This window comes from Struthio camelus, chromosome 16 (assembly GCF_040807025.1).
Source record: "Struthio camelus isolate bStrCam1 chromosome 16, bStrCam1.hap1, whole genome shotgun sequence".
Taxonomy (NCBI): domain Eukaryota; kingdom Metazoa; phylum Chordata; class Aves; order Struthioniformes; family Struthionidae; genus Struthio; species Struthio camelus.
The window spans coordinates 20,821,791-20,835,753 of NC_090957.1; the positions used below are offsets into that span (position 1 = coordinate 20,821,791).

Sequence of the window (13,963 nt, forward strand, 5' to 3'; positions counted from 1 at the left end):
AGACCATTACATACTGCATGAAACTTTACAGACACTGTAATGCATTATTTTTAATGATTCCCTTGCCTACTTCAGGCCCTAGAAACCAAGAAGAACTTGCCTAGTTTCCTGGTGGTATTTTAGCAATGATACCTTGTCTGCTGTTAGGATCCTGGTTTATTTTAATGAGGAATAATTGGGTTACTTTCCACAACGCTGATATGAAACGAATAGAAATTCTGAGAAAGTCGCGTGCTGTGTTGCAGTGCTCTTTGCATCCTCCACCTTCCAGAGGGTTACTTCCCCTGGCAAACAATTTATCTATAAATATACCAGCAGAAACATTGGCACTTCTGCTAGTTCAAGTTTGCATTGTCATCAACCATCTCTAGGGAGAGCCCGGCCACAGAAATAACCAGCTGCAACATCACAACGATTGCCCCTGCAGGAGATGTATATAATGAAAATTGAAAGCTGCAGGATGAACTTCTTACATACTTGTCCTTTTGGTTTATTCATCAGAAATAATTATCTGTGCTTGCATTCACAGGAGCACATACTTTATGATGTACATTAAAATTTAATGGATTTTTAATAATACTCTAACTACAGCAGGAGCGGAAAAAAAGAACAACATTAAACCATGTGTGTTGGGTAAACGGTACTGAGCAAACATCAACAACATGTAACTAGTTTAGGAACAGTGAGGATGGGGAAAAGGAATTGGGATTTTCAGAAGGATATCTGAAAATCCTAGTGTTCTTCAAGTCTTAAGGTTTAGCTTAAAATCACTCCTAGTCATAACAGAAAAGGGTCTTCACACAAAATGAGTAAGCGTGAATTTCAGGAACCTGCAATTGAGACCCGAACTCCCTAACTCAGTTACTCCACCTGCAAAATAGAGAGAAGAAATACAAATGTACCTCACAATAGCGTCATGAGAATGTGTCTGGCATCCTGACTGCCATTATGCCAATTAAAGTACTTTCAGTATTTTAAGAAAGTATTAATGTCTATTATTATTAAATTATTCCTCCAGCAGAAGAGACTGACACTCTGAACGCTTTCCTCAGAAGCTACTATACAGAAAACGACTGCAAAGCATCACCGTGTCACCACTACTCGGACTGACATCTATTTATAGACTAAGAAATTATATATGTGGTGTCCCCACCAACAGTGGCACATCTTCATTCAGGCATGAGTCACCTATTCATAAGCATGTTTCCAAAAATAAATTCTATTTACAAGAATTAAATCCCACATGCTCAGGAGAAAATGTCTCCCCCGCCAAAAAGTCAGACTACCGAACAATAGCAAATACGCCCTGGAGCCTTCAGCCGGCAGGTCTTCATGTTTCGTAAAAGCACGCTGAGACTGGAAACGTTTAAGATGTAAAAACGAAGACGGTCGTATGTTCTCATTACAAACCGCTGCCAAGGTCACCAGAGTGCTACCGTCCAAAAGGAAATATCCAGAACATTTTTGGCAACGCGTGCTTTGTAGAAATAGCAAGTATAGCGCAGTTATTAGAGAGAACACAGTAAGTGCCAAGTAATCCCAGAAAATGTACTGTTAAATAGAGGGTTCAAACCACAAAGCTGTTGATAGGGAACGTTAAAAATGTCAGCGTGGCTGAAAGACATTCACCAGTGGTGACTGTCAAGTAGCAAGCTACTGTGCAGCAGATGCAAAAAAAAAAAAAAAAAAAAAAAAATTAGGGGTACTTGGGTAATGGTACCAACATTACAGTTGTTGATACAAATTATATCCAGAGAGCAAAGAAATAAATGGATAAATAAATAAATAATGCAAAAATGGAACAAGTTCAAACTTCTTTTATAGTAATAGTCTCCAGTTGAGCATAATCACCAAAGCTATAGTGATAAGATTGCCAAAACTAGACAAACATCTGTGAGATGAATTCATCTCAGAGGGGAAGCCAACAGCTTGTTATCATTAAAGAGGCAATGCTCTCTCTGCGTTTGAACTGCAGGCCGCCTTGTTACTGCGTTTGCTGAGGCAATTGCACCAGATGTTGGCAGCTATCTTCAGATGGATGACAAGCACCTGCTGTTGGGGAAATTAAATGCTCATCGGCCTTCTCTCCTTCAGGCGAGGGTGGGCCAGAGGGGAAGAGGGGGAGTGGTGATGGCTGACCCTCTGAAATAAACCTATTTATGCAAAGTGACAGTAAGTGCTGGTTTGCCAAGCAGAGAAACAGAGTGGAAATTCATTGGATATCTTCCATGGCCCCCGGTGAAATCTGCTCCTCACCCTCCCCGGCCTGACAATTAACACGGCACCGCTCTGAACTTGCTAAACCGCTCCGAGTAACAGAGTCAATGGAGGGACCTTCTCCCAAAAAGCCACCACCCACACAGCGCCTTCCCTGGGAAGGGAGCACGGCTGCAGCGGGCCCGCGCCGGCGCCGCTCCCAGCACGCGCGACCGTGAGGCCGCCGACCCCAAACCCCTCCGATCGAGGCCGTATAATGCCGGTGTTAAAATAAGGAGCTGCTCCAAGCGGAATCGTGCACACCCGGTCACTGATTAGAAATCGAAGCCCCGGGACTGGGACCCGCGTGTCGTCTCAGGCGGGCGCGCACACGCAGGGCTCTTCGGCTCAGAGCAGCAGTCCCCAGGATCAGGGGGAACGGTGCAGGTCAGGATGGGCGCTGTAACTCATTTTGAAAACAGAAATACATAACTCCTTTGCTGACAGACTTGCTAGTTTTCCGTCTTCCATGACAAGAAAAACTGCACGTTGTGAACTGATTTTAACATTAGCAATCTTTTCATTTAGCAATCTTTTCATTGCAAAATGTCCAATACTCTTATTTCTTTGAGCTTCCAAAGAAATGACATTACGGCTGAGACAGCCCACGATACATTCTGCCATCAACGCCAGTCAGAGCCGTATCACTGTTTCAAAAACATTTTGCCCTGGACAATAAATTGAAAACACCATTGTTAACTGCTATTTATACAAAACCTCTCGCGAACATCCCTGACGGAGACAAACATTTGTTTGATCTAAAGTGACCACATGCATTTTAGGTATCCTTCAGATTAAGAGGCAGTTAATCCTCATTCTGCTTGGATTATCTTAATTGGCTCTTCATTTGAGCTACTTTGCCCTTGTCCCCATTTCTGAAGATATATTTATACACACATATACTGCGCCACACACATGTTACAAGCACACAGGTCTCTCCCTCTCAGCACTGGCACCTATTACACAATAGCATATGATTGTCAAGAGGCCTAAAATCGAACAACTTGCCACGTGTGGCTACCGCTCCAGTTCTACCAAAGCGCCTCCAGACACATTTTTTCCTGGAAAAACGAATACTAAATTCCCGTAATAGAGGTCTACATATGTTAGATGGATGTCAAACGAATGTCATATTCTACCTCTGCACAATTAGTGCAAGTTTAATTAAACCCATCATACCTCAATACTGCATGTGTGCATAAAGCTCAGTTGTTTCACCTCTAGGACAGGAAATGGAAAATCATGGAAATAAAAAGGCAATAAAAAAAAGCAAGCATACAAACAAAATAAGTACCACCAGGCTTTGCACAGAACTCTCCATTTCTTCAGAGAGCTGAAAACAAGTTTTCCATCAGAAAAGTGCAACAGGTTTTTAAAATCAAGCTGCAGATCAAACCAGGCACGTTGTTAACATTTGGCAGGAGGATGAAAGAGAGGCCTGACCAGCCCCACTGCACGGCGGTGGGCTGCCGCGCGCCCGCGGGGCTCGGGAGCTCGGCGCGCCGAGCCGCACGCCTGGGCACGGGCTCGCGGCAGGAAAACCGAGTCTCCCAGGCCGCGAGCGACTGCCCGGACGCCTCCCGCCCTTGCCCCCGCCGCCTTCTGCGTGCAGGCCCTTGAACAGGTTAGGAACGAAAGATTACGGCCATTCCTTTCCACATGGAAAACATCTTATTACACCTCTACCTCTTTCCAATAACGTGTGCTCTTTTCCACGTTTGGAAGAGCTTATACGAAGTTCCTCATAGGAATTTTTAAAAGCCCTTTTCTTAGGTGCTCAGACTCAAGGCTGCATTTCAAAAAATCCTCACGTTTCTCATTGCGTCACCAGATACTGGTGTATTTATTATGCCATATGACAACACTGTGACCAAATGCACACTCCCTAATCAAATGTTTTAACTCACTCATGTTATCTGATGAGCCGCCCAGATTTGCTAGCGGTATATTGCAAGCTTCAGTTAAACCATACAAAGTTTAAAATAATTGCTATTTTTTCTTTTATGAACTGATGTTAAAACATGATTTTTCCCAAGGTAAAGCTTTAGCCCCCCCCAGTTGTAGCTACTCAAAGAACACAAGTAACGTTCTGGACCTGGGTTATCACTTACATGGATGCCAGGGACAGTGTCTCCAGATCAAAATAGCTTCCTAGAGAGTCTAAGAAAACTGCACTTCAAGACAATTACTAAAATGGAATTGGATGCAATTTCACAGAATATGCTAGAAATAGCTGTCAAGGAAAGTTTTAGGTCACTCCTATTGCTGCAGTTTAATATCCCTGTCTCTGGCCTGACTGAAGCTCGCTGGGACAGAGACCATCCTGCTGCTGCTGTTTGCACAGCAGTCAGCCCCGCAGGCCCTGCTCCGTAGCAGGACTCTCAGGTAGTGCCACAGCACAACAGAAACCATCATTTGCTTCCAGCGCTCCAGAGGAGTTTGCAAAAGCCTCAACTCCACAACAAGACCATCTCAAACCCATCCATCCCCACTGAGGCACGATCCAAAACCATTCCAGAGATACTTGGAAGATGTTACCCAAAATGATTATCATAGGTTTGATGCATGGTTCATTGGTTTGGTATATGAAAAAGTAGGGGAGAGAAGGAGAAAGCAAAATCCACTTGTATTTAGTCTCAGGTCATTCTTTAAGTAGCATTACATTCTTACGGGTTTGAATCAGCTGTAAAACTGATAGATAGACACTGCAAACATGCATTCACATGCAGACTCTTTAATTACAGTGTAGACACTGTTGGAGGAAGAAGCATGAACGTGTTCCTTCACTTCTTTCCCCCCTAACAGCCCCTCGTTAGTCACTGATTTCATTTGGGCTCCTGGTGTACTTCCAGGTCACCAATGGTGTATCGTATGCTTTGCAAGTTCAGGATCAAAACTGCCCCCCTACTATTACCAGCATATACAAGACAGAATATAGGACACCAGCCACGACTTCATGCAAAATAAATAAATAAATAAATAAATATGTACATTAAAAAATATATTTTAATGTCTTAAAAAATACATTTTAAAGAACAGATGCAGGCCCTGCCCCTCCTGCTTTTAGGAGCAGAGGATGCTTACGTTGCTACCGCGGCAGTTAGGTCACATGCTCAACCAGAGCTGTTGAGCCTGGACACCCGACCTCGCTCAGGAGCTGCTATCGCAGAGCTTGGTCTCAGCTAATTTCTGTTGCTACCAGGGTGTTTTTTGCAGTCTCCATCAAGTCCACACTGACGAAGGCTGCTAGTGACATGAGTGCTGGCATATTTACATTTCCCGTGCCCTTCAGAGCTCACTAAGTAAGAAAGGCAAGGAAACGTAAGGCAAGATACAATGGCTTGCCCAAAGTCAGACAGCAAGCGGGTGGCACAGCGGGAAACCCAAGACAGATGTTCTGGGCCCCCACGCTCCACCACAGCTACCTAATCTCACACCAGTTACAGTTCTCCAGCACAAAAGCTTCCTTGCCATTTCATTTAACCAGAATGAAAAAAGGAAATAAAGTAATCCTTTAAACTTCTGCAGAGTTCTGATACAGCCTTCTTGCCCACAAATCCTGCCTTAACATTTCCTCTTTTCATAAAACCCAGGTAGAAACCAACATCTAATTTATAACAAAACCACTTCCACAAACCATGTGTCTTATTACAGACCACCTAAAAACTGACTTCCTGTGTACAAGTTTTCATTGAGAGAATGAAAACACTGACTTCTTAAGCAATGACTGAGTTTCTTGGTTTATTAAAAAAAAAAAAAAAAAGAGCATGCGTGGGAGGGAGAAGATATAATTAAAAAAAAATGCTTTAGGCCATGAGGGACCACTGTATCCCAGATCCCTTTGTCACAACCCCAAGTAAAAATTTAAAGGAATACTCATTACCCTTTAGAAAATCATGGACTTAATATTCAGGTTGGGAAATCCAGAAAAACTGGAAATTTAAAGCTTACGCAAAGGACAGAGGCAGCAATATGAAAAAGACTGAATGCTGTTCTGTAAATTGTAACAGAACAGCCCATACAAATTGTCTTTCATTATCCCAAACTGATCAGAAGCTGCAAACAATGACATATTTGTCCACTGCTCATTCTAAGGAGTTGCAATAATTCACAGTAAGCAGTCTCTCCCAAGGTACACCCAGGTATCTTAAACAGAAAGAAGAATATAATGAACTAAAGGCTATTTTGTATCAGGCCTACAGCTCATAACTGCTTTTGAAGTGAGTTGTGAGGTTAGCAGTAGTTTAAAAAAGAAAAAAAGTCCACACATTCTCTGTTTTATGGCATATTAAAATATTCCTGGAACTCAGGCTACTGCATACTAGAATGTAAACAAAGTCCAGATCTGTCCCTTTATTTCATAAAATCTAACCAATTCACAAATATTGAAACTGGAAATACAGTACTGAAAAACGTAAAAAGCTAACTTGTCAAATCAAAACTCGACTTTTCTGCAAAGCAAATACCTTAAGAATAGATCATCCATGTATCCTATTGACCGTTAAATCTACATATCAATGTCCAATAGATGTAACAATACAACTCAAACTGTATGCCAAGACTAAATTAACTAAGCTTTCACTTTCATAAAGCAAAATTCCTTGCACCTACTGACTCTGGCCTCAGCCACAGCTCCACGCAGACTTCCAAATCCCCCTGAAATGAACCCATGGAGAGAAAACCACCTTTTCTCATGCTAACAACTCTATTGTAACGGCTTCAGAGGCCATACCCAAGGTCTCAGGGAAAAGTAAACCGCTGGAGTGCTTAATACTCCAACGGTACATTAACTCGTTCGCACCCAGACAGCCTTGCCAAACAAGGAGGAGATTTCTCTCCTGCTTTCTTGATTTATATTTTCGCAGCTGTCAGGGAGAGAAGCATGTAGGAAGCCAGTTATGTAAAGCACTCGATTAGGCTAAAGTCCTTAGTGTAGATCACTCCTCCGTCCTTCCTCCCCCTCCCATCACAGTTAAACACAAAAAGCAGTGGGACTTTCTTGTCTCTTACTCACAAAAGATTTTTTTCTGTGGGTTAAACTGGTCATTATTTGCATTGCCGCCCTTGATCTAATGCATGATACTGTACAGCCGAAGATGGAAAGTCTGATTGTTTGTTACTTGCAGCCTCGCTGCTTTCAGCTTTACTTTTCTTGCAACACAGCATTAAGGCTCTGCTAAGATATGCCTGAAGCAAGGACAAGGTTTGAGAAGTTACTCTCCTCTCACTTGGTTAACTAGACAATAAACCATCATTACAGAAGAAAGATATGAGAAAATTGCAATCTTTCAAAAGCACAACAGTTTTGCAGGAAAAACATCAGAAGCAAAACATTATTTATTATTCCACTGGTCTGTTTTGCTTCTCACAGGAAATAACAAACAACTGTATAAAACATTTCAGATCCCAAAAGGTAATTCACAAATCCTGTCTTGTTTCAAGTTTTGGAAATTTTAAAAGCCGTTCTTGAGGAAACGGCATATTCCAATCAAAGTTGAAACACGTCTACCATTTTTTCTGAGAGACCTTGTGCAAGCCAGAACAGAAAATAAAATTAATGCATACTGCTCTGTTCCCATCTCATCTGAAAGTTAAAATAAAAAGAAACTACACAGTCCCCTCCTGCAAAAGTCATTTTAGGATTGCCGTGAAAAAATAGAATACAAGAGCAAATGCTCCCACTTCAATATTTTTAAAACAGCTAAAACAGGTGGGGCTACCAAGATTAGCACTTTTTTTCTAGCAGTTTAAAACAACAATACGTAAAATATTTCACAAAAATATTTCGCTTATTTCCATGAGGTTTTTTTTTTTTTTTCAAAATAAAGTATAACAGTATTCTCTTCCACACAAGAAAATATGGATTTTCTAAAAGACCAGTCCTATCTGGACTGATCTAATAGTTCAAGACAACTAAAACCTACCTTTAATATAACTGTTCCCTTTGTCCTGGTAACATAGCCTGAAAATACACAGTAGCCTTTTCATGCATGGGAAAAGACTGTTCCCATAAAGACTGATTACGGTATTTCAGTAAGAAGATTTTTACACAGTTCTCTTTCAATAACTAGGTCCAACAGTGTATCTGGAGCCCAATCACATTAATATATCAATTAATGACCAAACACAACCTTTTACATTTGTAAGCTCAGGTGGTCTCGCTGACCTACATCTCGAGATTGGCTTGCACCATGCCAAAGCAGCTTGAATTCAAACCAACTTTCTCAGAGGTAACTAGTAGCTTGGGTATCAAAAGGGTTAAAATACCATGTCAAACAACAAGTCCTGGCTCTAAACCAGAAGGGACATGGGAACCAGGGCAGCTGAGTTATAAAGGCCTTATTGTAGCAGCCCACTGGATTGGAAATGACTTGTAGGCCTAATGAAACAAAACTTTGGCAGTAAAACAGAATGAAAGGAATGAGACAATAAAAGACAGGAACAAAGGGAGCAGAGTTGTTTCAGCTTAGAAAAATAAGCTCACTTTGTTGTTGGGAAAAGCCAAAGCCGATTAGGATAAACCAATGACTAGGCATAAGTCTTCCAAACTAATTACACAGTTCGCCATGTGAAGTATAATTGCAAGTCGCAAAATAAGGACTACATTACTTTCACAGGAGCTCTATAAAGGGAGCAGTACCTAGTAAAAATCTGAACCCTAAGAAGTCCCTTATCATCAGTTGCTTGCAGCTTAAAAGGGGCAGAACATGCATGTCCCCAGAAATGCAATTCATTAACTTTTAGGGGCTTTCTTCTGCTAATCACTATGCTCTAAGTGAGGCTTCAAGAGGCTGTTGCCTTTTTTTTTTTTTTTTTTTTTAAAATGATACCAGAAGCCTTAAATATACCAGCACATCCTCATCTCAAGAGGACAACGACCGAAGTCGGACTGCAGCCTTCTAGGGGAAGGCACCAAGCCACTTACACTCAGAAAAGCAGGGAACAGGTAGATAACAGCCACAGGGCTGTTCTCATTTAGGCCAAGTCCTGCCTGTAGGCAAGCGTATCCGAAAGGGAAGGAGACAGGAGGGAAGGAAGCTCCGCCAAAGCAGCGGCTCCCGCGCTGCCAGGAGAAGGGGCTGCTCTGCGCCGGCAGCTCCTCGGCCACGCGGCGGTGCCCGAAGGCAGCAGCCATCCTGCATCCGCACGGCTATCTCACCGCTGTTAGCGGCGTCTCAGCTAAATTCTTGTAAAACCTGGTCTTCGTAGACAGCTTTTCACACATCAGCACGAGGGCAGCGCTACAGACCCCGGATTAGTGAACGCTGCGGGTGAATGCGTTTTTGTTTGCAAAAACGTTTGAAACAGCTTTTACTGAAATAACAGAAGATCACAGAAACACCTATTAGAATATTAGGAGGAGGTAGTAAAACAGCAGCTTCTTTCTCATCTGGTTTTAAAGGTCTGGGTTGGTGGGTTGGGGTTTGTTTGGTTGGATTTTTGCTAACTTACCACCGCTCTGGTAAATCGGACAGCTGGTTTCAGGGAGCCGAGCTCGGCTCAGCTCCTCCGGGAAGCTCGGCCGTTGGCACGCTCGGTCCCAGCCCGCGGCTGCCGGGGACTCCGACGGGACAGGAGCTTCCCTGGGGGACAGCTGGGATACCCCAGCCCGCCCCGAGCGGTTCCTGGGCTCCCGCGCGACCCCATCTCTGGTAACGGGCTGGTTGCAGGGAGCGACGCTGTGACTTTCTCTTCCCCCTCCCTGCCGCACGGGCAGCCTGCTGGCCCAGCTCCTTACGTGGGTCGCGCTCGCCGAGCCGGCCCGAAACGACCGGCGCGGGGAGCCTCAGCCCCGAACGCTCGCCCAGATGCGCCGCCGGCCCGGCCTTGGGCCCGCGCCGCCCTTATCTGCGCGTCTCGCCGGGCGGCTGCCCGCGCGCGGGCGCCACGTGCTTGGTCTGCCGGGGCCTCGGAAGGGCCCCCGCCTCGGCCCCCGGCCCCTTCCCTCCTCCCGCTTGCAGGCAGCATGGCCTTATCTTGCTACAGCCTAACTTCGTTGCGGGGGAGGCTTCAATTAGCAATTTATGTCCACATATTCAGCGTTACCAACTCCAAGGATTCAAAAATCATGAGGCTTTTAACTACAACATTTTTGGCTCATTCTGCTGAGCCTTTTCATTTTATTCAGGTAATTTTTTCCAGTTTTCCTCTGCAGCTTATGGCAACTAGGGACTACCCTTCTTTGCTAAATGAAAGCTACGAGTCTTAGACATCCCAGGCTTTACAGAAAGAAAAAGTAATCGGTATCAGAAATTTCATGATAAAAGTCTCAGGAGCTATCATTACCACATATCCTGGCGTTGTACCTGGCAGGCATGTGCACTGGTGAAGTCAGGGAAGAGAGTTTATTAATGCACTTTTAATTGGAGAAAAGTTTTCTGACATTTACTTTTCAGAAAGAAGCGGTTTCAAATTCAACACTTTAGGCCCTTTCCTGCCAACTCCATTTAAATTAGTGAGTCAGCTTGGCCCAAAACCTGATAGCTGTTCTAACCACCTAGTGTATTTTGAGCGCTACCTCAAGTTACCAAAACAACCTCCCCTGGTTGCAAAGCTCCTCTCTGCAGCAAGTACGAACAGGATTTCGAGAATCACATCACTAGTGAAGCAATTTTTTCCACTCCAATAAGCAAGCTCAACATTTCAAAGAGCACGTCACCTGAGATGTTCTTATCAAACATGGGCGGCTCCTCTGGATTTTGATTATATAATGCCATTTTATTTATTTTAAGGAAGTGCTAAGCTAATTCAAACCTTGCCAATCTATCGTGATGCATTGCTTGCATTGCAGTGGCTTCACTTGAGAGGGAGGCTTGCGTGCTAAGCGTCGTACAGACGCTTCGCCAGAGACCCTGCCGCACGGAGCCTGCAAGCTCAACACATGAGGCAAGGAAAGGTCAACGATGGGAACAGCCACGGAGAGGGAAGCAAATCCTGCAAGGCTCACAGCAGACCAGGGCCTGTCTGGGGTGACTCTATCTGGATGCAGCATCCCACCTGCTGCAGTGCATTAATGAGCCTTTTAATTTAGGTGGACCGAGCTCACAGTTCCTAGGGACGTTAACTAGCTCTGCATCTTCTTGCAACCAGAACCTTGGGCAGCATCACCTCAAAACACCCCCTTAACTGGGCAGCTTCAGGTGATAAACAGTAACGCGCAGCAGAGGGAACCTAACTGCCTGCACGCAAGGTCGAGCAGCAAGTCACAGCGACAGAACCAAGATGCCTCTTCTCCAAAACGCCTCTGACTTCATCGAACTCTCATCTCCTTTTCACAGGCTGGAACAGGGAAGCATGAAGCAGGGATGCGACTGGAAAAGGCCACTGCCAGCACAGTGGCCAAGTCCTGTGAATCCTGTGTCCTGCAATTGCTGAGCTCTAACTACGGGACCACACAGCCTCAATAGGATGGACTCCAGTGCCAGAGGAATGGGTTTAAGCCTTGATCCCGACTTGTGCAGTTATTTTCAGGGCTTTAACTTTTAGCTTTCAATTTAAGATACTTGATAAAGCATTTGATTTCCCAGAATTGTTGCTTTTTGAAAGTCATACATTTTTTAAGCTGTCTCAAGAAAGGCAACAACACAAAAGCAGAAACTGAAGCATCCCAAATCACTAGTCACTACTGAAAAACGCAGCCCAGTGGTCTGCATTCTCAGAGACTGTAAAATTGCAAGCATGAAACCACCAGATGGTAAAATTAAAAAGACTATATTAAGAGAGTATCCAGACAATATGCAAAGCGCATATACTGAAACTGTTATTAACTTCAAAAATACAGGTTAGAGGAGTTCTGCAATTAGAAGCAACTACAGAAGAAATATCCAAAAGCTCATGTAATCCTTTAATAAAAGGCTCAGCAGGCTGTAAACATCCTGCCGGAATCGAAGATTATTATTGAAAATAAAATGGATGGTTTGCAAAACAACTATCAATCCAACACAGGAACAATTTATAAACTCCCCTCCTCAGCTCTCAACAAAACAGTGCCTGACCCAGCTTTTTCAGGGCCAGATAAAAGAAACGCAAACTAACTACAAGGACTGGGAGCTGCTTTGCTTTCGGATATCCTGCTGCGTCCTCATGCAACCATGCATCTAAATCATCAATTAACGCACTACAAAAGACAGGAATTCAGTGCATGGAGCACCGAAGGCTCAGCGCCTGTCAGGAGCACTGGGGCCCCAGGCTCTGCCCTGCGCTCCCTTCCCTGTCTCCAGCTGACCAGCCCATCCTTGCAGCTCACACCCCAGGAAGCCAACCCACAACTCATTAGCAACACAGGTTCTGGCTCTGCTGTTTCCCGCAGACAGTGAAGCACAAGCTAAGTCAGGTCCTCACATCTCTTCTGCCAAAGGCACGCACACACTGGGGCACCCAGCAACTCTTCCAAAGAGTTCTCTCTTCCAGAGAACATAAAGCTGGCATGACCCAACTGTGTCTTCAAGATCTCGTTTGAAATGGCTTCCACTCCATGCAAAAGCAGATTCGAAAGACAGCACAGTCGAGTGGGATCGGCCAAACCTGCCAAAGAGCGCTGGCAAACTACTGCGGACTTTGGGAAGAACAAAGCACTTGGGGAAGGCGCTGTAATGCTGCAACTAGTCAAGTTAGAAAAAAGTAACAGTTCTTCTGGTGGTAAAAGGTTATACACTTGTCCCTGAACCCTGATGCCACCCACCCTCTGTAGTTTTAAGATGACGATGTTCTCTTCCTTACTGCTCCGTGAACAGCTCCTGCCAACAAAACCAAGCAGAACAGAGAGCAGACTGCCTTGAGCCAAAGCAAACAGTCCAGCACAAAAGTACAATAAACAAGATTCAGGGGGAAGAGGGGGAAGAGATGCTTCCTCTTTCAGTCTGAGGGACCGCCATAAGAGACGCGGTAGAAAGCGGCCAGAAAGCAGTAGATTTTTCAGCTAAGTCTCCGGTGCCACTGCCACCACGGAAGGGGCTACCGCGAACTGCTCTTAAAGCATATAGCTCTACAAGCTCCTCACCTCTTCGGGCTTCTGACAAAGCACCCAGAAGTCCAGGGGACCCAAAGTCCCCCAGAGCTGCTTCTACTCGACGGACCCAACCCTTCAACAGGGCCCTGAGGACTGTGCACTCCCTGGAGGTCGGTGGCACAAAGCTCCAGCCAGATACTCAGCTGTGTGGTTTAAGTAATTCATTTCATCATTGAAAGAATATTCTGGCAAGGTTCAGATTTCCTTCAAACAGTACTAAATCGTTCCATAAACTTGTCTGTAATTTCAGGATTCTACATATATTTCTAAAGGATCTTGCTTAAGGATTTTTTTAATAAGAAATTAAATGGATATTCTAGTGACTTCCATATTACTCTTGCTATTCACATGCTTCCTTTAGGCCTTTTTCACAACTTAATGAGCTCTCTCAAATATGTATATATGATCCTTTCACCACCGGAATCAGGGGAAAACAGAAGGCTGATTTTATGGAGTAGACAACTATGTAATCATTCAGCTAGGGGTGAAATTCTTCCTAAAGATACACAAATCCAACTCCCAATGTTGTTTTTTTTTAATTATAGTAAACAGTGCCAGTGCTGTACACATACACATGCAACAAACAGAAAGGGAATTCCAGAAGTGATTTAAATAGTTTTTTTAAAAATTACACTGAAAGGCAGAAACTTTGGCCTCTTTGGAGCACAGGCCTCGCTGCACTTTTGTTTTTCAAAACGC

General features: G+C 44.1%; 1 protein-coding gene across 22 annotated transcripts in view; it reads right to left on the reverse strand.

Moving 5' to 3' along the window:
- MSI2 (musashi RNA binding protein 2) overlaps positions 1–13,963 on the reverse strand; it is a 286,908-nt gene that overhangs the window by 184,026 nt on the left and 88,919 nt on the right. The gene's annotated exons all lie outside the window — the stretch shown is intronic.